The sequence below is a fragment of the Eptesicus fuscus genome, chromosome 1 (assembly GCF_027574615.1).
Source record: "Eptesicus fuscus isolate TK198812 chromosome 1, DD_ASM_mEF_20220401, whole genome shotgun sequence".
NCBI lineage: Eukaryota > Metazoa > Chordata > Mammalia > Chiroptera > Vespertilionidae > Eptesicus > Eptesicus fuscus.
In genome coordinates, this window is record NC_072473.1 from 56,714,991 (window position 1) to 56,738,124 (window position 23,134).

The following is a 23,134-nucleotide window of genomic DNA, read 5'->3' on the forward strand; positions in this document are numbered from 1 at the left end:
TTATTGATTTCAGAAAGGAATGGAGGGGGAGAGAGAGATAGAAACATCAATGATGAGTGAGAGTCATGGACCAGCTGCCTCCTGCATGCCCCCTAATGGGATTAAACCTGCAACCTGGGCATGTGCCCTAACTGAGAGTCAGCCATGATTTCCTGGTTTATGGGTTGACATTCAACCACTGAGCAACACTGGCTGGGGCTGAAATATATCTCTTAAAAAATGTGAATGTGGGTGGCTGTTACTCAGACAGGCATGGAGGAATGCGCTTGCCTCTGCGGCTTGGGCCCTTCTCAAGGATGCCGCCGTCACCAGCAGTGTCGGAGCACAGCTGAGAGGACAGCAGCTAGCTGGCCTGGCCCTGGCCCTGGAAGAGGAGCACATTGAGGCGGACGTGGTGGCAAAGTGGCTAGGTGGCTAGGTGCCCTGCGGAGAGCGGCGGGATCAAGCCCCACACCGCCTCTGCAGGGCACTGCTTGCTGCAGGACCTGCCTCCCCAGCTGCTGCTGGTGGAGATCTTTACCTCGCTCCCCAGCACTGGCACCGAACTGCCCAGCCTGGCCCATGGCTGAACCAAGTTCCACCGCATCCTGCACACCGACAACTACTGGATACGGCGCTGCCGGGAGAAGTAAGGCATTTATGAAAACTTGTAGAACCTGGAGATCATGGGTGTGTCTTGTCAGGAAGTCTATACGAAGCTGCTGCACTCAGGCAGACACATTTTGGGATTGTGGCAGCCAGATATTGGGCCCTATGGAGGACTGCTGAATGTAGTGGTGGACGGCTTGTGCATTATTGGTTGGACATACCTGCCTCCCCATGACCCCCATGTGGATGACCCAATGCAATTGAAGCCCTCGTTTAGAATTCACCTGATGGAGAAGAAATCGGCCACGGTGGAGTGCATGTACGGCCACAGAGGGCGCCACAGGGACCATATCCAGATTAGGAAGGATAAATTCTGCACCAAGTGCAACCAGACAGACCACTACAAGATGTCTGGTGGGAGCAGAGAGGAATTATGAACATGGCTGAAGGAAGAATGGGGGTGGACGCTGGAGGACATTTTCCAGTACAGGCTGCAGTTCATCCTGATGAAGTTCATCTACCATCGGTATGACAACTGCCTGACCTACTTCCTCATCTACCTCCTGCCCAGCTACCTGGATGACCTCATCAGGCCAGGGCTCTTCAAAGGCACCTACGATGCCTACAGCCTAAAGATTGTCATGCTTAGCTTCCATGGGAAGCATGCCAGGGCCACCAAGATCACGGGAGACCCCAACATCCCTGCCAGGCAGTAGACAATAGAGATTGACCTCATGCACCGCATCTAGCTGCCTGATATCTAGATTTTCCACAACTTCAACAAGCTCTGTCCAGAAGGTTTGCGAACAGGTGATCCAGGAGCAGTAGCAGCAGCAGCAAGAAGACATGACTGAGAACTGCAAGGGCCATGGCTGGCAGAGCCCTGCCCAGCCCAGTGCCAGGGAGTCCGGGACTGCAGCTTTGGAGGAGCAGCCTATCCAATTTGTTCTGCCTGTGGGCGTGAGCTCAATAACCAGGACTACGCCCAAACCTGCAGGATGTGTTTCTATGGCATGGGCATTCTTGCTGGCCATGGCTTCACCAGCCCCGAGCCCATCCCTATAGTCTTCATCCTATTCGATGAGGACCACTTTGGGTTCATCTGGCTGGAACTGAAATGCTTTAACCTGCACAGCAGAGTCCAGGTCACCTTCCAGAATGATGATGCACCATCACCACAGCCCTTCAAGGAGGTGCTCAAGATGCTCTGTCCCCACCTCCTAATGGCCCTTCCCCTTCCCAGGGGTGGACAGCAGGGAGAAGCGGCTCCAGATGGAGAGCAGCAGCATGCACTTTGGAGATTTGACCTTCTGATCAGATTACCCACCTTCTTCTTTGTTTTTTTAATCCTCACCCTAGGATATTGTTCCATTGATTTTTAGAGAGAATGGGAGAGGGAAAGACAGAGAGAAATATCGATGTGAGACAAACATATTGATTGGTTGCCTCCTGCACCTGGGCCCAGGCTGGGGAGGAGCCTGCAATGGAGGTACGTGCCCTTGACAGAAATGGAACCTGGGACCCTTCAGTCTGCAGGCCGATGCTCTATCCACTGAGCCAAACTGGCTAGGGCATACCCTCCTTCTTTTTTTTAAATATATATATTGATTTCAGAGAGGAAGGGAGAGGGAAAAAGAGATAGAAACATCAATGATGAAAGAGAATCATTGATTGCTTGTCTCCTGCATGCTCCCTACTGGGGATAGAGACTGCAACCCAGGCATGTGCCCTTGACTGTAATTGAACCTGGGATCATTTAGTCTGCAGGCCAATGCACTTATCTACTGTGCTAAACCGGCTAGGGCCATACCCACCTTCTTGTAGGTGTCTCGGCCCAGCCACCTGAGATACTTTCTATGGAGTGTGCAACATATGCCTGCATATTTGTCAGTAGCTGCTGCAAAGCTGAGCAGGGCATTTCTTTTTTTTTTTTTTAAACCTCACCCGATGATAATTTTCCATTGATTTTTAGAGAGAGTGCAAGAGACAGGAAAAGACAGAACCATTGATGTGTTGATTGATTGCCTACTGCATGTGCCCTGACCAGGGCCCAGGCCAGGTAGGAGCTTGCAACTGAGGTAGAATTGAACTCAAGACCCTTCTTTACACAGGCCGAGGCTCTATCCACTGAGCCAAACCAGCTAAGGATGAGCATGTCTTTTTAATAAGAAAGAAAAAGAAAAGGTCCTAAAATTAGATAGTGGTGATTATTAGATTGTACAACTCTGAATGCAATAAAAATGACTGAATTGTACATTTTAAAAGAGTGAATTTTATTTTATTATTTTTAAAAATTTCTTTATTGATTAAGGTGTCACATATTTGTCCTCATCCCCCCATTTCCATCCCACACCCCTCCCCACGGATGCCCCCACCCTCTGTTGCCCTTAATCATTGGTTAGGCTCGTATGCATGCACACAAGTCCTTTGGTTGATCTCTTCCCCCTACCCCCACCTTCCCTACCCTCCCTCTGAGGCCCGACAGTCCGATCGATGCCTCCTTGTTTCTGGGTCTGTTCTTGTTCATCAGTCTATGTTGTTCATCATTTCCCCTAGATGAGTGAGATCATGTGTTACTAGAAATATACTTATAAGAACCGAATGTGAGACGAGCAATAATAGTTATGCTGACAGGCAAATTAATCAGTCTGTAGTGAGTTTCTTTCTGGACCAACAGTTCTTTTGAGATCCAATTTCAATGTCCACCAGTTCCTTATGTGTACATGTCAGCAATGATTTTCAGTTCTGGATGGTGGACAAATGGTGGTAATGCAGGTCCGACTCCCTCTGGTTTGGTCTCGCCTGGACCCAGGGGCGCAGCCTCACCTGGACTCAGGGGCGCACGGCCTCACCTGGACCCAGAAACCTGCATCACCCGGGCCCCGGGGCATGTGGCCTCACCTGGACCCAGGGGCGCGTGGACTCACCCGGACCTGGGATCCAGCCTCACCCGGACCCAGGGATGCGTGGCCTCACCCGGTCCCAGGGGCGCGCGGCCTCACCCAGATCCAGGGGCGCACGGCCTCACCCGGACCCGGGACCCAGCCTCACCCAGACCCAGGGGTGTGCAGCCTCACCTGGATCCAGGGGCGCGTGGACTCACCCGGACCCGGGATCCAGCCTCACCCGGACCCAGGGGTGCGTGGCCTCACCCGGTCCCAGGGGCGCGCGGCCTCACCCGGATCCAGGGGCGCACGGCCTCACCTGGACCCGGGACCCAGCCTCACCCAGACCCAGGGGTGTGCAGCCTCACCTGGATCCAGGGGCACGTGGCCTCGCCCGGACCCAGGGGCGCGCAGCCTCACCCGGACCCGGGACTCAGCCTCACCCTGACCCGGGTCCCAGCCTTGCCTGGACCCAGGGGCGTGCGGCCTCACCCGGACCCGGGACCCAGCGGGGCTTCGTCTTCTTGATCCCAATTCCTGTTGGTCAATTTCCTCTCAGCAATTCCTTCGGCCATTTTCTCAAAGGTCCAGGGTGGCTGCCGCGGAACTCAATGGGCAGCGGGCTCAGCGAAGCTCCGGTGCGCCCAGTGCACGGCGGCGGACTGGTCTGAGGTCGCTGCGGCAGCACTTGGGTCTGCAGTGGCGACCAGTCACCGGGCAAGCACACCTGGATCCGGGACCCAGCGGGGCCTCGTCTTCTTGATCTCAACTCCCATCAGTCAATTCCTTCTCAGCAATTCCTCTGGCCATTTTCTCAAAGTTCTGGGGCGGCTGCCGTGGAACTTGCTGGGCAGCAGGCTCGGTGAGGCTCCAGTGCACCCGGTGCATGGCGGCGGGCTGGTCCGAAGTCGCTGCGACAGCGCTCGGGTCTGCAGCGGTGGCCGGTTGCCGGGTGTGTGCACCTGGCCACTTCCAGGGCGCAGAGATTCTCGAATGACTCGGAGGTCAGCAAGCGCAGAGTCTCCCACCCCATGTCCCCCAGGGGCTCATCTGTCCGTGCTCGGCAGCGAGCGGAGCCATCCTCTCAGCCAGAGACCGCCAGGGGAACCACGCCGAGCACGTTCCAGGCCACCATTGTGTCGCCAGAGCCATAGTTCTTAAAGTGTGATGTTTGCCTCAATGGCATCAGCATCATCCCGCGTCCCCCTCTCTTTAATTCTAGTTGTAGAGCATCCGTTCAGCCAGCCCTCCGGTGGTTCTGGATGGTGTCTGCTCTGTTTTCCAGTTGTAGTTTCAAAATTGTTGTGGTAGGCAACAATCAGGCATCTGCCCTATGTCGCCATCTTGGTCCTCCAGAAGATTCTTAAGTAACCTTATAAATGTGGTTCTGGCTGAAACCAGTTTGGCTCAGTGGATAGAGCATCGGCCTGCGGACTAAAAGGTCCCAGGTTCGATTCCGGTCAAGGGCATGTACCTTGGTTGCGGGCACATCCCCAGAAGGGGGTGTGCAAGAGGCAGCTGATCGATGTTTCTCTATCATCGATGTGTCTAACTCTCTATCCCTCTCTCTTCCTCTCTGTAATAAAATCAATAAAGTATATATTTTTTAAAAATGTGGTTCTGAACACTGTGTCATCCATTAGTTTACTTTCCTCCATCTCTTCTATTTGTGACCTGCTTCGGTGTCTCCAAATTTTGGCTGCCTCTCTATTTTGATGGAGTGGCTTTGTGTGGTCAGTGACCTATAGGGGCCGGTAGTTCAGCTTCCCCAATCTCCCTAGGTGGTCGCTCTTGGTACCCCCCTTTGTGGGCTGAGTGCAAAGTCTTGGTGTTGTTAAGCCTTGATTGCTGTTGGTACACTGGGTGGATTTGACCTCCAGTCCAATTGACTGTGAGGATCAGCTGTGTCTATGCCGGGAGACAGCTTTATTCAACTAGACTTGCAAAATTGTAAAAGCCTCTGTGCTCATCTTGGATGGGGTGGAGTTTCAGGGTGGAGCCTACAGCCTTGGCTTCCCATCAGCCCCGCCCTATGAGGTTCCTGGGTCTCAGTGTCCCTCAGTGTCCCTCTGTACACCCTGCAAACACCTCTGAGAGAAAGGCGCCCTGGAGTTTCGCCCGCTGCCAAACAGTCTAGTCTCTCCCCCAATGAATCTGGATTCCCAGATTCTCGCCCGGAACTGGGTTTCAGTGTAGTCAGAACTGGGGCTCAGCACAGTCCGGAGCTTTTGTCTCCTTCCCACCAGGGCAATTCAGTGGCACAGTCAACAGTCCATCCTCTGCGTGCATTCCCGTGCGCGCCTCCGGAGCTCTGCCTTTCGCCGCTCCTCTGCGTTTCCGCCTTACAGCCCAGATTCCCCCAGTATGAGCCTGGCTTCCCAGGGTCTCGCCCGGAACTGGGGTTCAGTGCAGTCAGAGCTGGGGTTCATCGCAATCTGGAGCTTTTATCTCCTTCCTGCTAGAGAACGCCGGCCAGGCACTCAGCTGCCCCGTCCTGTCTGGCTCCATCCTCCCCGCACGCACGCGTGCCCGTGTCTCCATACCTCAGGCTTTTACGGCTCCTCTGATTTTCCTTGTGGTTTTCTCTTTCCTACTAGTTGTGGGCATTTCAGTCAGCCAGCTTTCCTGTGGTTCTGGATGATATCCGTTTTGACTTTTAGTTGTATTTTTGAAATTGTTGTGCTAGGCTGCAGGTTAGGTGTTTAACCTATGCCGCCATCTTTGTTTTCAAAAGGGTGGATTTTATAGTATGTGAATTATTCTATACTAGAGGCCCAGTGCACAAAATTCGTGCACTTGCGGGGGTCCCTCAGCCTGGCCTGCACCCTCTCACAGTCCGGGAGCCCTGGGGGGATGTCCCACTGATGGCTAAGCCATCAGTCGGACATCCTTAGCATTGCCACTGAGGCGGGAGAAGATCCCACCACTGCCGCTGTGCTCACCAGCCGTGAGCCCAGCTTCTGGCTGAGCAGCGCTTCCCATGTAGGAGCACACTGACTACCAGGGGCCAGCTCCTGCATTGAGTGTCTGCCCCCTGGTGGTCAGCACACATCATAGTGACCAGTCATTCCACCAATCGGTCATTTGCATATTAGCCTTTTATTATGTAGGATACACTGTAGATGAGGCCCCTTAGAACCATAAAAAATGCAAAAAAATTCACTGTTAACTCATTCTCGAATTGCCCCCACTTAAAATCAAGTTGCCTCCCCTGTGGCGTGTGCTGCACCTTGGGAACCACTGGACTTGACACTTTTCCTCTCTGACCTTCATTTCTGAATACATACGCATATACCATGGGAATTGTAATCTCTTCTCTGCCTACCTCACTGGGTTGTCATGAGGAGGTTCTGAGCTAATAAACCTAGAAATGTTTCATCAAGTAAGTGATTTCTAAATGGGAAGGGATTGTTATTTTTAAGTCCATGGGTACCCTCGCAGGTAGCAGGTGCTGATTAGGGGAGGAGTGCATGATTGTTTCCAGGGACTGTAGCTATCAAAGCTTTGCAGAGGATTCCGCAGGTCTTGGAGGGGCAGGCTCTGGCCAGCAGCCCTGTAGCAGTGGTCATCCCTGGAGGCGCTGGTGGGGCGGGGGGGGGGGGGGGCAGGGCATTAGGGGGGCGTGAGGCTGAAGGGAGAGTAACTGTCAAACCTTCCCACTTGGTGCCATTCTTTAAATTGTACGTGGCTGTTTCGCAGCTGTACCTGCTCAGGGCAGGGCTCCAATCTCCTGGAGTGTGGTGGGGGCTGGGCCAAGGTGGAGCCAGGCAGGCTAGGAGGGTGGGTTTAGCCACGCCCCCAGCAAGGTTCAGCGCACTTCAGCTGCAGAGATGGCGTTGCTGCTGTTGGGGGTGGGGGAAGAGTCTGATCCTGGGGGGCTGCTCAGGCCTGCCTCCACCCAGGTCTGGAGTTGTAGGGAGGAGAGGTGTGCCTGGCCCCAGCAGAAGGGGCCTGGCAGTGATGGGCCACAGGGCCCAGGTGCCTCAGGGACACTGACGGGTGTTTGCCAGCGTGCTATTGTTGTGGGCGCCTCAGGCGGAAGTGGCGGGGGAAGAGATCAGGAGTCGGAAGTGCGGGCTGCAGCTACTCCCGAGGCTGGGTCTTCTCCCCATCTGATCAGCCTCCCCGTCCCCCCGGAGGTGTGGGGGCTGGGGTAGGGTGTCCGTGCAGGGGGATTGGAAGAGCTCCCTGTATCCACTTCCTCTTCCTTCTTTGCAGTCCAGGCTCCTGTCAGGCACTCTCCTCTAACCCCCAGGAACTTGTCTCTGGCCACCCGCCCCCTGCTGCGTGCACAGCCTCCTGCTGGTCTGTCAATATGCAAATTGGTTGTTACTGGGACAATGTAATAGACAATTAGGCTATTGCCTCTTTATATGTATAGATAATAAAAGGCTAATATGCAAATAGACCGAACGGAACAACTGAACAACTGGTCGCTAGGACATGCGCTGACCACGGGGAATGCACGCAGAATATGGCAGGCGTCAGCAGCAGGCAGCAGAGGGCAGAACATGGCAGGTGTCGCCTGTGGCAGGATGGTGGAGTAGGCGAGCGGGACACTGGCAGCTGTCATTGGGGTGAGCCTCTGGTGGTTACTAAAAATTCTTTGCTCCCGCAAACCGCAGTCCTGCCCAGTGCGCACACCTGCTGGTGGCGCCAGCCCCACTTGCACCCGCTGCTGGCACCAGAGTCGCCACTTGCACCAGGTGCCGGCCCAAGTTGCTCAGTGCCATCAGTGGGTGTGAGCAGCAGCTGCCGGCCTCGATCACACCTGAGGGCTTCTCCACCTCCCTCTGCTCCTGAAGGGCGATCGGGGCAGCAGCCACCACTCTCACCTGCTGATGGTGCCAGCCCCACTTGCACCCACTGCTTGCACTGGCCTTAATCACTCCACGCTATCAGCAGGTGCAAGTGTGGCTGGTGCCGTCAGCACATGGGAGCGATCGTGGCGGGAGTGGGGCTGCCAACAGACAGGGGACCAGGGGCCAGGTAGGGGCATGTAGGATGAGCCGAGATCCGCCCCTATGCTCACTGCAGCCTCGTGGCCCACAGTTCCTTTCAAGGTGCACGAATTCATGCACTGGTCCCCTAATATCTCAATAAAGCTGTTATTTTTAAAAAATGTGAATGTATTGCTAAACTTGAAGTCCTTATTTATCACCTAAAAATTAAGGTTTTTAAGAGTTAACAATTCTAATTAAATTGGAAAGAAACTGTATGGTTTTGGTAATAGAAGGCATGAGGTATGGACATTCATTTTGGGTTTTTTTAAATGTTTATTGTTGAGATTATTATAGATGTCCCCCTTTTTTCTCCCCATTACCCCCACCCCCAACCTGTTTCCCACCCTGCCCCAGGCCTTCACCACCCTATTGTCTGTGTTATAGGTAATGCATACATGCATATAAGTTCTTTGGGTCATTTCTTCCCACCCCTCACCCCCTTCCCTCTGAGATTCTTAAGTCTGTTCCATGTTTCCATACCTCTGGCTCTATTTTATTCATTAGTTTATTTTGTTCTTAGATTCCTTGCTTGTTTATTTTGAGTTTTAGATTCAATTGTTGATAGACATGTATTTATTGCCATTTTATTGTTCATGTTTTTTATCTTTTTTTTCTTATTATTCATCTTATTAAAGAATACTCTTCAACATTTCTTGTAATAATGGTTTGGTGATGAACTCCTTTAGCTTTTACTTGCCTGTGAAGCTCTTTATCTGACCTTCAATTCTAAATGACAGTTTTCCTGGGTAATCTTGGTTGTAGGTCCTTGCTATTCATCACCTTGAATATTTCTTGCCACTCCCTTCTGGCCTGCAAAGTTTCTGTTGAGAAATCAGCTGACAGTCATATGGGTGCTCCCTTGTAGGTATCTAACTGCTTTTCTCCTATTGCTTTTAAGATTCTCTCTTTGGGCCTGGCTGGTGTGGTTCAGTGGTTGAGTGTTGACCCAGGAACCAAGAGGTCAATGGTTTGATTCCCAATGGGAGCACATTCCTGGGTGATGGGCTTGATGCCCCCCCCCCCAGTAGGGGGTGTGCAGGAGGGAGCTGATTGATAATATTTCTCTCTCATCAGTGTTTTTATCTCTATCCCTCTCCCTCTCTCTAAAAATCAATAAAAACATATTTTTTTAAAAGCCCTAGTGTCGGGAGCGACCTCAGTTGACAAAGTCCTGAGAGGGCAGGTTTCACAAAGTGGCCTGCCTGTTCCCAAGGTTAGTCATGCATCCTGCCCCCCTTAGGCTTAGAGACCCTTAAGCACAATAGTTTAGTAATCACACATTCTGCACCCTAGAGCTTAGTTAACCTTCAAGCACAGTTAATTTATAAGCGTAATTATCCTTCAGCAAGAAGCATGGCTAGATTATCTGATGGAAAGGAACTTAGGTGGCGTCAGAGGTATATGTATAGGTATAGCCGTTGGGATCTTAGCCAAGATAAGGAGCTTTGTGTAAAGGTCAGTGGGAAACCTGAAACAAAGGGGTATAATTATGCTTACCACAGTATAGGAATGATGTATTGTATGGAATGTAACTGACCCTGTATAAAAGTGTGGTGAAAAATAAACTTGGGACTGTAAGCAGGAAGTGCTATAATCCTTCCGACCCCATTCTGTTTTCTGTCTATCTTTTCTCATCCTCTCCCCCCCTTGCAGGTACTGTTCAACTGATGCTGGCAGGCTCCGGCCACCTAGCCAAGGAAAAGTAAGATGGCAGCATAACTAAGCACCTAAACTGCTGCCTCGCACAACAATTTCAAAACTACAACTGAAAGACAGAACGAACATCATCCAGAACCACAGGAAAGATGGCTGAGTGGAAATTCTACAACTAAAAGGAAAGAGAAAAGCTCAAGGAGAATCAGAGGAGCTGCAAAGAGCTGAGGTACGGAGACACGCGCACAGAGAGGAAGGGCAGCTGAGTGCCTGGCTGGCTTTGTCTGGCAGGAGGGAGATCAGGAAGCTCCCAACTGCACTGAACCCCAGTTCCAGGCGAGACCCTGTGGACCCACGATCATATGGGGGAGTCTGGACTGTCAGGTAGAGAGAAAGGCACACGGAGACTCGGCGGAGCCGTGGAGGGCAGGGGTCTGGAGGCGTGCGCACAAGTGCGCACAGAGAGGACTGACCGCTGAGGTTGTCACTGGCTTTCCCTAGTGGGAGGGAGTCGGAAGCTCCCAACTGCACTGAACCCCAGTTCTGACTGCACTGAACCCCAGTTCCAGGCGAGCCCCTGGGGACCCAGGCTCTTATGGGGGGAATCTGGACTGTCAGGCAGAAACTCAGGGGAGCTGTGAAAGGCAGAGGTCTGGAGGCGCACCTGCAATTGCGTGCAGAGAGGACTGACTGCTGAGTGTGCCACTGTCTTTCTCTAGCGGGAGGGAACTGGAATCTCCCGACTGTGCTGAACTCCAGTTCCGGGCGAGAATCTGGGAATCCAGATTCATTGGGGGAGAAACTGGACTGTCTGGCAGCGGGCGAAACTCGAGGGCAGCTTTCTCTCAGAGGTGCTTGCAGCAATTACCAAGGGACACTGAGACCCAGGGGCCTCAGAGGGCAGGGCTGATGGGAAGCCAAGGCTGTCTGCTCGCCCTCAGACACCACCCCATCCAAGCTGAGCACAGAAGCTTTTGCAACTTTGCAAGTATTATCTCATAAGGGTGTCTCCAGCACAGAAGTTCTCCCAGCGTAGACACAGCTGATCCTCACAGCCAATTGGCCGGGAGGTCAATTCCTCCCAGTGATACCAACAACAATCAAGACTTAACTACAAAAAGGCTGTGCACACAGTCCACAAAGGGGTGCACCAAGAGTATCTACCTCAGGTAACTGGGGAGGCTGAGCCACTGGGCCCTATAGGACACCTAGCACACAAAGCTACTCTACCAACTCAGGGAAGCAGCCAAAATGTGGAGACAAAGAAACAGATCACAAATGAAAGAAATGGAGGAAAGCAAACGACTGGATATAGAGTTCAAAACCACGGTTATAAGGTTTTTCAAGAATATCCTAGAGCCCTAACCGGTTTGGCTCAGTGGATGGAGCGTCAGCCTGCGGACTGAAGGGTCCTGGGTTCGATTCCGGTCAAGGGCATGTACCTTGGTTGCAGGCACATCCCCAGTGGGGGTGGTGCAGGAGGCGGCTGATCGATGTTTCTCTCTCATCGATGTTTCTGACTCTCTATCCCTCTCCCTTCCTCTCTGTAAAATATCAATAAAATATATGTAAAAAAAAAAAAAAGAATATCCTAGAAAAGGCCGATAAATTTAGCGAGACCCTCAAGGATATGAAAAAGGACCAACTAGAAATTAAACATACACTGACTGAAATAAAAAATATTATACAGAGACCCAACAGCAGACTAGAGGAACGTAAGAATCAAGTCAAAGATTTGAAATACAAAGAAACAAAAAACACTCAACTGGAAAAGAAAAAAGAATCCAAACATTTGAAGATAGTGTAAGGAGCCTCTGGGACAACTTCAAGCGTACCAACATCAGAATTATGGGGGTGCCAGAAGAAGAGAGAGAGCAAGATACTGAAAACCTATTTGAAGAAATAATGACTGAAAAATTCCCCCACCTGGCGAAAGAAATAGACTTACAAGTCCAGGAATTGCACAGAACCTCAAACAAAAGGAATCCAAAGTGGACCAGAACAAGACACATCATAATTAAAATGCCAAGAGCAAAAGAGAAAGAGAGAATATTAAAAGCAGCAAGAGAAAAACAGTTAATTACTTACAAGGGAGCACCTATATTATTGTCAGCTGTTTTCTCAACAGAAACTATGCAGGCCAGACAGGAGTAGCAAGAAATATTCAAAGTGATAAATAGCAAGAACCTACAACCAAGATTACTCTACCCAGCAAAGCTATCATTCAGAATTGAAGGTCAGATAAAGAGCTGCACAGATAAGAAAAAGCTAAAGGAGTTCATCCCCACCAAACCAGTATTATATGAAATGCTGAAAGGTATTCTTTAAGAAGAGGAAAAAGAAAAAGGTAAAGATAAAAATTATGAACAACAAATACATATCTTTCAACAAGTGAATCTAAAAATCAAGTGAATAAAAAATCTGAGGAACAGAATAAACTGGTGAATATAATAGAATCAGGGGCATAGAAAGGGAATGGACTGAGAATTCTTAGGGGGAAAGGGGTGTGGCGAGTGTGGGAAGAGACTGGACAAAAATCGTACACCTATGGATGAGGACAGTGGGGGGGAGGTAAGGGCAGAGGGTGGGGTGGGAAACGGGTGGAGGGGAGCTGTGGGGGGAAAAAAGAGAAACAATTGTAATAATCTGAACAATAAAGATTTATTAAATTTTAAAAAGCCCTAGCCTGTTTTGCTCAGTGGTTGGAATATTGGCCCATGGTCAGAAGGGTCCCAGGTTTGATTCTGATCAATGGCATGTACCTTGGTTGCAGTCTTGATCCCCAGCCCTGGTGGGTTATGTGAGGGAGGCAACCAATCGATGTGTTTCTCTCACAATGTTTCTCTCTCTCAGTCTCTCCCCCTCCCTTCTACTCTAAAAATCAATGGGAAAAAATGTCATCGATGAGGATTTAAAGAAAAGATTCTTTCTTTGTCTTTAACCCTTGTCATTTTAATTATGTGTCTTGATGTGGGTCTCTTTAGGTTCATTTGGTTTGTGACTCTCTGCCCTTCCTGGACTTTTCTTTTTTTTCACCAGGTAGGGGAAGTTTTCTGTCTTTATTTTTAAAAATATATTTGTATTGATTTCAGAGAGAAAGGGAGAGGGAGAGATCGAAACATCAATGATGAGGGAGAATCATTGATTGGCTGCCTCCTGCACACCCCCTACTGAGGATCGAGCCTGCAACCTGGGCATATGCCCCTGACTGGAATCGAACCCAGGACCCTTCAGTCCTGTCTGCTGACCCAAATCAGCTAGGGTAATGCATTCAACTATTATTTTGACTGTCATTTATAAGTCCATTACTCATTTATTTGTCTTAAATTATAAATGCAAAGGTAACAGAAGCTTTTGTCCTAGAGATTATTGGCCTGTGCAGTAATCTTGTAAATTCTCCAGCCCTTTGAAAGTAAATGCTTGCTAAATATGGCTGGATGGTGGTGAAATCCCAACTCTTATTTTGCCTATTTGGATTTTATATCCTTTCAGGAGACAGTTTTCTTACTTTTGGAACAATTACTTATGAATGAGGAAAACTGGGCTATCATAGAGAATGAAATAAGTCCAGGAAGCCAAGAGGATCAGCCTTGAAGAGCAAATATTTTAGCCTGGCCACCAACCTCTGTCTCTGGTGTTTCTGCAAGCATTTTTCTTGGTTGGAATGAACGCAAGCAAACTGGGGAAAATGTTAATGGGTAGAGGCAGGGATATAACTTTTTCACGTTGACTGTAAATTAATATAGAGAGCTTTTCTAAACATACGTCTCTGGATCTAGCATTTTAAAATTTGAAACATCACTAAATAAAACCAGTGCATTAGGTTTCTTGTCCCCTGAAATTGACTAGCAGCTTCACACACCTATTGTTCTACTATTGCTTCCTGCCAATCACTTATTTATATTATTTCCTTAAAATCTGAATGGTCATTTGTTCCAGAAAAAGTCCTGAGAGTAACCAGAAATAATACTACAATAGGGTTCACTAATTTCCCCCCACCTTTTATACTTACCATTAAATTACTGCAGAGATGTTATGTACCTAGCTCAAAGTAAATACATTTTGACATTCAACCAAGAGATATGCTACTGGATGGGAAAAGATGTTTGAAGCCACAGATAGCCTGCAGTACTCAGAACTGATCCTTCATTTACCCTAGGTTGTCTGCCTGAATACCTCCTCTCTTAGGATAAGTTCCTCCTCAAAAGTTCCCAGTAGACTTCTGGTGTCTGCCCTACCAATTTCCAAGAACCCTAGGAAATGATACAATTTAAGGTAAAACTTCCTCATTTTACTACACACATTATTGATAAAACAGGTGAGTTTCATGCAGTGTTTTTTTGGTGCGATGGTAAATGGGATTGCTCTTTTAGTATCTCTTTCTGTAAGTTCACTATTGGTGTATAGAAATGCCATAGATTTCTGGGCATTAATTTTGTATCCTGCTACATTGAAAAATTCATTTATTAAGTATAATAGTTTTTTTATGGAGTCTTTCGGGTTTTTATGTACAATATCATGTCATCTGCAAATAAGGACAGTTTTACTTCTTCTTTTCCAATTTTGATGCCTTTTATTTCTTCTTCTTGTCTAATTGCAATGGCTAATACTTCCAGTACTATGTTAAACAGGAGTGGTGAGAGTGGACATCCCTGTCTTATTCCTGTTCTTAGAGGAAATGGTTTTAGTTTTTACCCATTGAGTATGATGTTAGCTGTGGGTTTATCATATATGGCTTTTATTATGTTGAGGTATGATCCTTCTATTCCCACCTTGCTGAGAGTTTTTTTTTTAATTTCTTTATTGATTAAGGTGTCACATATTTGTCCTCATCCCCCCATTCTCATCCCACACCCCTCCCCACGGATGCCCCAACCCCCTGTTGAACTTAACCATTAGTTAGGCTCATATGCATGCACACAAGTCCTTTGGTTGATCTCTCCCACCTCCCCCCACCCTCCCCAACCCACCCTCTGAGGCCCGATAGTCCGATGGATGCCTCCTTGTTTCTGGTTCTGTTCTTGTTCATCAGTCTATGTTGTTCATCATTTCCCCTAGATGAGCGAGATCATGTGTCACTAGAGATATACTTATAAGAACTGAATGTGAGACGAGCAATAATAGTTATGCTGACAGGCAAATGAATCAGTCTGTAGTGAGTTTCTTTCTGGACCAACAGTTCTTTTGAGACCCAATATCAGTGTCCACCAGTTCCTTATGTGTATATGTCGGCACTGACCCCTCAGCTCTGGATGGAGGAATAATGGTGGTAATGCAGGTCCGACTCCCTCTGGTTTGGTCTCGGCCGGTCCCAGGGGCACGGCTTCACCCGGACTCAGGGGCATGTGGCCTCACCCGGACCCAGGGGACGCGTGGCCTCACCTGGACCCGGGACCCAGCCTCACCCAGATCCAGGGGGACACGGCCTCACCTGGACCCGGGATCCTGCCTCACCTGGACCCAGGGGCGCGTGGCCTCGCCCGGACCCATGGGCACGTGGCCTCTCCCAGACCCAGGGGCGCGTGGTCCCACCCGGGCCCGGGACCCAGCCTCACCCGGATCCAGGGGCACATGGCCTCACCTGGACTCGGGATCCAGCTTCACCCGGACCCAGGGGCGCATGGCCTCACCCGGACCCAGGGGTGCGTGGCCTCACCCGGACCCAGGTTTGCGCAGCCTCACCCGGACCCGGGACCCAGCCTCACCCGGACCCAGGTGCGAGTGGCCTCACCCGGACCCGGGATCCAGCTTCACCCGGACCCAGGGGCGCGTGGCCTCACCCGGACCCAGGGGCGCGTGGCCTGTCCCAGACCCAGGGGCACGTGGCCTCACCCGGACCTAGGTGCGCACGGCCTCACCCGGACCCGGGACCCAGCCTCACCCAGATTCAGGGGCACACGGCCTTGCCCGGACCCAGGATTCAGCTTCACCCGGACCCAGGGGCACGTGGCCTCTCCCGGACCCAGGGGCGCGTGGCCTCACCCAGATCCGGGACCCAGCCTCACCCGGATCCAGGGGCCACGGCCTCACCCGGACCCAGGATTCTTGCTGAAAGTTTTTATCAAGAAAGAATGTTAGATTTTGGCAAATGCTTTATTCTGCATCAAATGATATGACTATGTGATTTTTATCTCTCAATTTGTTTATTCGATGTATCACGTTTATTGATTTGCAGATATTGTACCATCCTTGCATTCCTGGGATAGATCCTACTTGGTGATGGTGTATGATCTTTTTGATGTACTGCTGGATCCGATTTGCTAGAATTTTGTTGAGGATTTTGGCATCTATGTTCATGAGGGATATTGGCCTGTAATTCTCTTTCATTTTGTTATATTTGTCTGGTTTTGGTATTAGGGTGATGTTGGCTTCATAGAAGGAGCCTGGAAGTGTTCCTTCTTCTTGAATTTTTGGAATAGTCTGAGGAGGATGGGTTTTACTTCTTCTTTGAATGTTTGGTAAAACTCCCCTGTGAAGCCATCTGGTCCCGGGCTTTTGTTTGCTGGAAGCTTTTTGATGACTGCTTCTATTTCTTCCATAGTTACTGGCCTATTAAGCCGTTTAGATTCTTCCTGACTGAGTTTTGGAAGGTTGTATTTTTCTAGGAATATGTCCATTTCCTCCAGGTTGGCCAGTTTGTTGGAATAGAGTTGTCCATAGTATTTTTTAACAATCCTTTGTAAAAGGGGTCTGTTGTTATTTCTGTTGTTATTTCTCCTCTTTCATTTCTGATTTTGTTTATTTGGGTCTTCTCTCTTTGCTTCTTGGTGAGTCTGGCTAGAGGTTCATCAATCTTATCCTTTCAAAGAACCAGTTCTTTGTTTTGTTGATCTTTTGTATTGTTTTTTTTTTTTTTTTTTGGTCTCTATGTCGTTTATCTCTGCTTTGATCTTTATTATTTCCTTCCTTCTGTTTACACTGGGATATTCTTGTTGCTCTCTTTCTAACTCTTTGAGTTGTAGGGTTAGGTAATTTATTACCATTGTTTCTTGTTTTTTTGTGTTTTTTTTTTTTTTTTTTGCAGTAGGCTTGTAGAACTATGAACTTCCCTCTTAACACTGTGTCCCATAGATTTTGATTGTTGTGTTTTCATTGTCATTTGTTGCCATGCTTTTTAAAATTTCTTCTTTGATCTCTATGATAACCCAGTCATTGTTTAATACAGTGATGGCGAACCTATGACACGCATGTCAGCACTGACATGTGTAGCCATTTCTGATGACATGCGGCTGCTGAGGTGGCCGCATGCCGAGGATGAAACATTTGCTGCTCCTGAGAATGAAACATTTGCGACTAGAATCTTGGAGTTAGACTCTAGTCGAAAAAGTTTCATCCTCCCCTATTAGACACTCTGTGCCAGATGTCTGTAGGCCAAAACAACAGAAGTCCGGCACAAAGCGTCTAGTTCTGGGACTTCCGGTTAAGCCAGGATCTTTGCCCTCACTTCCGCCTGCAGAGCAGGGAGCAGCGGAACACAGCGGGGGAAGCATCTCTGGGGGCCCTGCCATTACCAGTAACCAAATAACAGTTAACCACAGCAACCATTATCTACTGTTCTGGGGTGTCATGGATTTCTAATCCATCATTACAGAGATAAGTGAGGGGGAGGCTGGGAGAGGCGAGGGTTTGTGCGTATATGTTTACCAGAGTTATTTCTTCTTGTTGGATCGCTCCCTTTAGTATTATGAAGTGGCCTTCCTTATCTCTTTTTATATGCTTCACTTTGAGATCTAATTTGTCAGATATAAGTATTGCTAACCCTGCTTTATTTTTTCATTTCCATTCGCCTGAAAAATCTTTCTCCATCCCTTCACCCTCAGTCTATGTGCATCTTTTTTTTTGAGGTGGGTTACCTATAGACAGCAGATATATGGGTCATGTTTTCTTTTTTTTTTAAATTTCTTTATTGATTAAGGTGTCACATATTTGTCCTCATCCCCCCATTCCCATCCCACGCCCCTCCCACGGATGCCCCAACCCCCTGTTGAACTTAACCATTGGTTAGGCTCATATGCATGCACACAAGTCCTTTGGTTGATCTCTCCCACCTCCCCCCACCCTCCCCTATCCTCCCTCTGAGGCCCCATAGTCCGATCGATGCCTCCTTGTTTCTGGTTCTGTTCTTTCTTGTTCATCAGTCTATGCTGTTCATCATTTCCCCTAGATGAGCGAGATCATGTGTCACTAGAGATATAATTATAAGAACTGAATGTGAGACGAGCAATAATAGTTATGCTGACAGGCAAATGAATCAGTCTGTAGTGAGTTTCTTTCTGGACCAACAGTTCTTTTGAGACCCAATTTCAATGTCCACCAGTTCCTTATGTGTACATGTCAGCACTGACCCCTCAGCTCTGGATGGTGGAAAATGGTGGTAACGGAGGTCCGACTCCCTCTGGTTTGGTCTCGGCCGGACCCAGGGGCATGGCCTCTCCCAGACCCAGGGGCGCGTGGCCTCACCCGGACCTAGGTGCGCGCAGCCTCACCCGGACCCGGGACCCACCCTCACCCGGATCCAGGGGCACACGGCCTCACCCAGACCTGGGATCTAGCTTCACCCGGACACAGGGGCACGTGGCCTCACCCGCACCCAGGGTCGCGTGGCCTCACCCGGATCCAGGGGCGCACGGCCTTACCCCGACCCGGGACCCAGCCTCACCCGAATCCAGGGGCACAGGGCCTCACCCAGACCCAGGATGCAGCTTCACCCGGACTCAGGGGCGCATGGCCTCACCCGGACCCAGGGGCGCATGGCCTCTCCCAGACCCAGGGGCGCGTGGCCTCACCTGGACCTAGGTGCGCGAGGCCTCACCCGGACCCGGGACCCAGCCTCACCCGGATCCAGGGATACATGGCCTCACCCGGACCCGGGCTCTAGCTTCACCCAGACCCAGGGGCGCGTGGCCTCACCCGGTCCCAGGGGCACGTGGCCTCACCCGGGCCCGGGACCCAGCCTCACCCGGATCCAGGGGCACACGGCCTCACCCGGACCCGGGATCTAGCTTCACCTAGACCCAGGGGCACGTGGCCTCACCCGGACCCAGGGGCGCGTGACCTCTCCCAGACCCAGGGTCACGTGGCCTCACCCGGATCCCAATTCCTGTTGGTCAATTCCCTCTCAGCAATTCCTTCGGCCATTTTCTCAGAGCTCCAGGGCGGCTGCCACAGAACTCGTTGGGCGGCGGGCTCGGCGAAGCTCTGGTGTGCCCGGTGCGCGGCAGCGGGCTGGTCCGGTATCGCTGTGTCGGCCCTTGGGTCTGCAGTGGTGGCCGGTCACCGAGCATGCGCACCTGGCCGCTTCCGGGGCGTTGAGATTCTTGAAGGACTCGGAGGTCAGCAAGCGCCAGTCTCCCACCCCATGTCTCTCAGGGGCTCATCTGTCCATGCTCGGCAGCGAGTGGAGCCGTCCCCTCAGCCGGAGACCATCGGGGGAACTGCGCCGAGCACGTTCCAGGCCGCCATTGTGTCGCCTGAGCCGTAGTTCTTAAAGTGTGGTCTTTGGGTCACCGGCATCGGCATCATCCCGCGTACCCCTCTCTTTTATTCTAGTTGTAGAGCATCTGCTCAGTCAGCCCTCCGGTGGTTCTGGATGGTGTCTGCTCTGCTCTCCCATCGTAGTCTCAAAATTGTTGTGGTAGGCAACAATCAGGCTTCCGCCCTATGCCTCCTTCTTGGTCCTCCTTTGTATAGTTAAGTCTTGATTGTTGTTGGTGTCACTGGGAGGAATTGTCCTCCAGGCCAATTGGCCGTGAGGACCCTCTTTGTCTATAAAGGAAGAGTTGCTGTGCAGGAGACACATTTATGGGCCGGGTCTTGGTGCAGCAATGCTTTGGCGCTCACTGAGTCTGCCTCTTGAATGTGTCCCTTATGCGCGTGGTTGAAATCTGGTGTCATCTCACACCGACCACTAGATGCCCTCGTTTCTGGGTCTCCAATGGAGTGTAGGTCAGCTACTGCCTGAGGCACTCAGCAGGGAAAAGCCTCTGTGCTCAGCTTGGATGGGGCGGAGTTACAGGGTGGAGCCTACAACCTTGGCTTCCTGTCAGCCCCGCCCTATGAGGTTCCTGTGTCTCAGTGTCCCTCTCTACTCCCTGCAAACACCTCTGAGAGAAACGCGCCCTGGAGTTTCGCCCGCTGCCAGTCTAGTCTCTCCCCTAATGAATCTGGCTTCCCAGGGTTTCGCCTGGAACTGGGTTTCAGTGTAGTTGGAACTGGGTCTCAGTGCAGTCTGGCACTTTTGTCTTCTTTCCACCAAGGCAATTCAGCGGCACAGGCAACCGTCCCTCCTCTGCGCATCTTCCCGTATGCACCTCTGGAGCTCTGCCTTCCGCCGCTCCTCTGTGCCTGCGCCCAACAGCCCAGATTCATTCCCCCAGAGTGCGCCTGGCTTCCCAGGGTTTCGCCCGGAACTGGGCTTCAGTGTAGTCAGAACTGGGGCTCAGTGCAGTCTGGCGCTTTTGTCTCCTTCCCACCAGGGCAATTCAGCAGCACAGGCAACAGTCCCTCTTCTGCGCACTTTCCCGTGCACGCCTCTGGAGCTCTGCCTTTCGCCGCTCCTCTGTGCCTCCACCCCACAGCCCAGATTCATTCCCCCAGCGTGCGCCTGGCTTCCCAGGGTTTTGCCCGGAACTGGGGTTCAGTGCAGTCGGTGCTGGGGTTCAGCGCAATCCGGAGCTTTTATCTCCTTCCTGCTAGTGAACGCTGGCCAGGCCGTCAGCTGCCCCTTCCTCTCCGGCTCTGTCCTCCCTGCACGCGCGCGTGCTCGTGTCTCTGCCCGTGTCTCCATACCTCAGGCTTTTACGGCTCCTCTGATTATCCTTGTGGTTTTCTCTTTCCTTCTAGTTGTGGGGATTTCAGTCTGCTAGCTTTCCTGTCGTTCTGGATGATGTCCGTTTTGACTTTTAGTTGTATTTTTGAAATTGTTGTGCCCAGCTGTAGGTTAGGTGTTTAACCTATGCCGCCATCTTGTTTGGGGGTCATGTTTTCTTATCCAATCCATTACAATATGTCTTGTGATTGGGGCATTTAATCCATTTACATTTAGAGTTATTATTGATAGGTACTTGTTTGTCGCCATTTTTATTCTTTACCCCTGTGTTCGTTCTTCGCTTCCTCTTTCTTTTTTTTTACAGCAGACCCTTTAGCATTTCTTGCATTGTTGGTTTGGTGGTAATAAACTCCCTTAGTCCTTTTTTGTCTTTGAAGCTCCTGATTTCACTCTCAATTTTGAGTGATAGCCTTGCTGGGTACAGTATTCTTGGATTTAGACCCTTCCTTTGCATGACTTTGTATATTTCATTCCATTCCCTTCTGGCCTGATGTGTTTCTGTTGAGAAATCAGTCACTATTCTGATGGGGGATCCTTTGTAGTTAACTTTCTGTCTCTGTCTGGCCACTTTTAATATTCTTACTTTGTCGTTGGTATTTGCCAATTCAATTATACTGTGCCTTGGCGTCTGTCTTTTGGGGTTCATTTTGCTTGGGACTCTGTGAGCTTCTTGGATTTTTGTGGGTTTTTACTTCCTTATATCAGGGAAGTTTTCTGTCATTATTTCTTCAAACAGGTTTTCTATTCCTTGCTCAGTTTCCTCTTTTTCTCGCACCCCTATTATGCAGATGTTGTTTTGTTTCATGTTGTCCCAAAGTTCCCTTAGGCTCTCTTCCTGCTTTTTAATTTTTTTTTCTAGAAGCTGCTCTACTTGAGTATTCATTTCTACCTTATCTTCTAGCTCACTTATGCAGCCCTCTGCTTCTTCTAGTGTACTCTTGATGCTTTTTATTGAGTTCTTTACAGCAGTGATGCCATTTTTCATTTCTTCTTCATTTCCCCTTGGTTCTTACACATATTGTCGAATTTGTATTCCATTCTTTTAATCCACCTTATGATCATTTCTCTGAATTCTTTCTCTGACAGGTTGCTTGCCTCTATTTTATTTACTTCCTTTTCTGGTGATGCCTGCTTTTCTTTTATATGCGGGTTGTTTCTTTTTCTCCCCAGGATCTCTCTTCTCCTGCTGTCTGGTTATGTAGTTCTCTCTCTCCTTTTTGTGAGGGAGTGTAGAGCTCCTCTGAATCTGTGTGCTTTTGGCACTTGGTGTCGGGTGTTCTCAGGTTCGAAGCTGTTCAGTGCATGCCATAGTTGTAGATTCCATGGGCTTCTCAGTTGTCTGATAACATCAACTTTGCCCTTCAAGATGGCGCGGTCTCCGTGTCCGAGGGGGTCGCTCTGGGAGGGCACCCAGCAGCAGTGGAGGCTGCCTGGTCAGGGGACCCCCGTCCGACCGTCCCCCACAGTTTCTTGGAGTATAGTTGTCCCTCAACTCAGCAACAAGCACTCTCTGTGCGACCACACACTCTCCCTTTGCTTTCTCCCTCACACACTATCTTGCAGTCTGCCTTCCCATCGTCAGCCATCTTCGAACTCCCCCCCACTAACTTTTTATACCATTTATCCATAATACTTCAGAAACAAATTTCAGCCTTTTTAAAAAATGTTTTTATTGATTTGAGAGAGAGAGAGGGAGACAGGGAGAGAGGGGAGAGAGGGAGAGAGAGAGAGAGAGAGAGAGAGAGAGAGAGAGAGAACATCTTCCGGTTGCCTCCTGCACACATCCCAAAACCTGGGTATGTGCCCTGACCCCTAATTGAATCAGCAACCCTTCCATGCACAGGCGCCACACTGATCAGGTTCTTCTTCTTTTTTTTTTTAAATGTTTTTGGGGCTGGCATCCAGATAGTATATTTCCCTCATGGAGAGAGACCAAAAAAGATAACCATTTTGATAAATATAGATGGTTCTTAGAAGAGTCAGGACGTGAACTGAGTCTAAAAGAACAGGAAGGGATTTTATGCTGGAGAACAGCATTCTAACACCTTTACAAAAACTCGTTCTATTGCCGAATCAAACAAGGAAGCAGCTTGTTTTGATTAAATTTTTGTCATTGACTTACAGTATGAAGTTAGGCTCAAACCTTCCATATTTCTATCTTCAGTTTTCCCATCTTT

At 49.8% G+C, this 23,134-nt stretch overlaps 1 pseudogene; it reads left to right on the forward strand.

Moving 5' to 3' along the window:
• Window positions 1–252: 252 nt before the first annotated feature.
• LOC103303644 (F-box only protein 31-like) lies at window positions 253–10,182 on the forward strand (annotated as a pseudogene).
• Window positions 10,183–23,134: the final 12,952 nt, after the last annotated feature.